Source organism: Rutidosis leptorrhynchoides, chromosome 6 (assembly GCF_046630445.1).
Source record: "Rutidosis leptorrhynchoides isolate AG116_Rl617_1_P2 chromosome 6, CSIRO_AGI_Rlap_v1, whole genome shotgun sequence".
Classification (NCBI taxonomy): Eukaryota; Viridiplantae; Streptophyta; class Magnoliopsida; order Asterales; family Asteraceae; genus Rutidosis; species Rutidosis leptorrhynchoides.
In genome coordinates, this window is record NC_092338.1 from 232,137,414 (window position 1) to 232,141,336 (window position 3,923).

Below are 3,923 nucleotides of genomic sequence, written 5' to 3' on the forward strand. Positions count from 1 at the left end.
TTTAAACTTAGTTTTTACCGTAGTATTTTATATTTTTAGATTTTTAGGAATTGCCGTAAAATCCCTTAAATGCTTTTTCTTTAGATTAAGACTTAAGATCTTTAGAATTTTACGACGTAACTTATCGCTTTAATATTTACTAGATTTTAGTGCCTAATTAAGTTATTACCGTTTTGGATATAGAATTCCTTTAAGCTTTAATACCTTTAGACGTAAGTTTTAATTCTTAGTTTTTAGGCTTTTAAGTTTCGACGCCTTATTTTATTATTATTATTTTTTGACTTTTATTTTTCGACGCTTATTTTCTGACCTCTTATTTTTCGACGCGCTTTTCTTTTTCATTTCGACGCTCTAGTTTTTAGGACATAGATTTTATCTTCTTTAAATTTCGACGAAAAATTATTTTAAGCGGTTAAATTGATAGACATCCAAAACTTTCTGGTTCGTAGTAATAGTTGGATTTGTTAGTGGCGAGTTGTGGGCTTCCATTTAAAGGGTTCTGGCTACCAGCTGCATCTATTGGCTATTCGAAACGTGGGCAAAATCAAAAAAGTCTATTAATTTGATAACTTATATAATTTTTATCTTTATAACTAATAGGATATTCAGTGAATACACCGAGCAAAACGTTCACCACCTTTCATACGTTCACCACCTGTAACTCGATCAAGACATCTAGCCAATATTGTCGCCGTTGATTTTTCTTTAGAATCGTCATCTAGTCAACCAAGTACTCCAATTCAAATTTTCGATAATCCGTTTTTTGAACCCGACCTCACAATTGAGAATTCGGAGGATATATTCAGGGACAATTCAGAGATCCTGAACCACTAATCATTCCTCCTGAACCACAAATCACTCATCCAGAGATTGTCGAGGAAGAAACCATTAAGTCAGAATCCTCTAGTGATTCAGATTCAACAAACTCAATCATGGAAAATCTGGAACCTCTAAGTATGGAAGATCGAATGAGAGCTAAACGCACTGGCCAAGGTCATGCCATTACTCAACCAGACATTAATGCGCCAGATTATGAAATCAAAGGAAAAATCCTACACATGGTAACTAATCAATGCCAATTTAGTGGTGCACCAAAGGAAGATCCAAATGAACATCTTCGTACCTTTAATATGATCTGTACTCTATTCAAAATCAGAGAAGTTGAGGATGAACAGATATATCTCATGTTATTTCCCTGGACTTTAAAGGGAGAAGCCAAAGATTGGTTAGAATCAATACCTGAAGGGGCGATTGATACATGGGATGTCTTAGTTGAAAATTTTCTTAAACAATTCTTTCCGGCATCTAAAGCTGTGAGACTTCAAGGAGAAATAGTTACGTTCACGCAAAAGCCAAATGAAACTTTATATGAGGCGTGGACAAGATTTGAAAAGTTATTGAGAGGATGTCCTCAGCATGGTTTAGATACTTATCAAATAGTACAAATATTCTACCAAGGATGCGATATTACTACACGAAAAGACATCGACATAGCAGCTGGTGGTTCCATTATGAAGAAAACCTTAACTGAAGCTTACAAAATTATTGATAACACTGCTTCCCACTCACATGAGTGGCATCAAGAAAAAGACATCGTGAGATCATCTAAAGCGGCTAGAGCCGATTCTAGCCATGACTTTGATTCTATTTTCTCAAAATTAGATGCTTTCGAAAGACGAATGGAAAAGATGACTAAAGATATTCACGCAATACGGATTAGTTGTGAGCAGTGTGGAGGACCACATTTGACAAAAGATTATCTCAGTATTGAAAAACAATGGAACAAAGAGAGAATGTTTCATATATAAACCAAAGGCCTGGAAATAATTATCAGAATAATTATCAACCGCCAAGACCAAACTACAATCAAAATCAAAATTATAACCGAAATATTCCATACAACAACCAACAAGGTCCTAGCAATCAACAAGTATCTAATAATACTTACAACCAGTAAAGACCTATTTTTCAAAATAAACCACCACAAACTGATGATAAAAAGCCAAATCTAGAACACATGATGTCAAAGCTAGTTGAATCTCAAACGCAGTTTTTCACATCTCAGAAACAAACCAATGAACAAAATGCTCAATCATTTAGAAATCAACAAGCTTCAATCCAAAATCTGGAACAAGAAGTAAGTAACCTAGCAAGGTTGATAGGTGAAAGAAAACCGGGAAGTCTACCTAGCGATACAAATTCTAACCCCCGGAATGAAACAGCTAAAGCCATTACCACGAGAAGTGGTATTACACTTAAACCACCTGAAATACCTGTAATTTCTGATGACTCTATTCCTACTACACAGGCACCACAGCCTGAATAAGAGAAGGAAACAGAACCGGTAGTCGAAAAGGTTAATGAAGATAACAGAGTTAAAGCTAAACCTTTTGTTAAACCATACCAACCACCACTTCCTTACCCAAGTAAAATGAGAAAAAAAAGACTTGAAGCCGAGCAATCCAAATTCTTGGATATGTTTAAACAAATAAATGTCAATCTTCCTTTCATTGATGTGATTTCAGGGATGCCAAAATATGCTAAATTCTTGAAAGATCTAATCACAAATAGAAAGAAAATGGAAGAACTCTCGGCTGTTACAATGAATGCTAATTGTTCTACAGTGCTGTTGAATAAGCTACCAGAAAAACTCTCAGATCCAGGAAGTTTCACAATTCCATATTTTCTGGGTAGTCTTAGTTCAATAGAAGCATTGGCAGACTTAGGTGCTAGTATAAATTTAATGCCGTATTCATTATACTCTAAAATAGACCTTGGAGAATTGAAACCAACACGAATAAGCATACAACTAGCCGATCGATCAGTAAAATATCCTAGAGGGATAATGGAGAACATGCTAGTTAAAGTTGGTACTTTAGTATTTCTAATAGATTTTGTTATTCTGGACATGGATGAAGATTCTCGAGTTCCTCTCTTATTAGGAAGACCATTCTTAAACACGGCTAAAGCAATAATAGACGTGTTTGTTAAGAAATTGACCCTAAGTCTAGAGGGCAAGAGTGTTACCTTTTCTGTTGATAGAGCCATGCAACAACCACAATCTGCAGATGATACATGTTATTACATTCAAACTATAGATTCACATGTATAATTGTTAGAAGAATTTCCAGAATTACAAGGAACAAGAGAATGTTCTTTAGGAGAAGGAACTGAACCAATTGGTGAAGCTTAAATGTTAGCTGCACTTATGGCTAATGAATACGAACCAACAACAGAAGAACTTCAAATGCTAAAAAAGGAAGACAGATATCGATACAAAGTCATCGATAGAAGAACCACCGATATTAGAATTAAAGCCACTTCCAACCCATTTGGATTACGCTTATTTACATGGTAAATCTGAATTACCTGTAATAATATCGTCTTCTCTTACTGAAAATGAAAAATCTCAACTTATTTCTATGCTAAAACCTCCTAAACTAGCTATTGCATGGAAGATTCATGACATTAAAGGCATAAGTCCTTCATATTGCACACATAAAATCCTTATGGAAGAAAATCATAAAACCTATGTGCAACGCCAACGAAGACTAAATCCTAATATGCAAAATGTTGTTAAGAAAGAAATTATTAAACTGCTAGATGCAGGTTTAATTTATCCAATCTCTGATAGTCCATGGGTAAGCCCAGTTCAATGCGTACCTAATAAGGGTGGCATGACTGTCATCACAAATGGAAAAAATGAGCTTATTCTTACTAGGACTATAACAGGATGGCGTGTCTGTATTGATTATAGAAAATTAAATGACACCACCAGAAAAGATCACTTTCCCCTTACCTTTCATTGATCAAATGTTGGAAAGGTTAGCTGGGACCAGTTACTATTGTTTTGTTGACGGTTTCTCCGGATACTTTCAAATTCCAATAGCACCCGAGGACCAAGAGAAAACCACATTCACGTG

General features: G+C 35.2%; 1 non-coding gene across 1 annotated transcript; it reads right to left on the minus strand.

Moving 5' to 3' along the window:
- Positions 1 to 1,316: 1,316 nt before the first annotated feature.
- Positions 1,317 to 1,423, minus strand: LOC139856431 (small nucleolar RNA R71). Its single transcript, XR_011761913.1, has one exon. It is a non-coding gene; the product is annotated as a small nucleolar RNA R71 (small nucleolar RNA).
- Between the last annotated feature and the right edge of the window lie 2,500 nt (positions 1,424 to 3,923).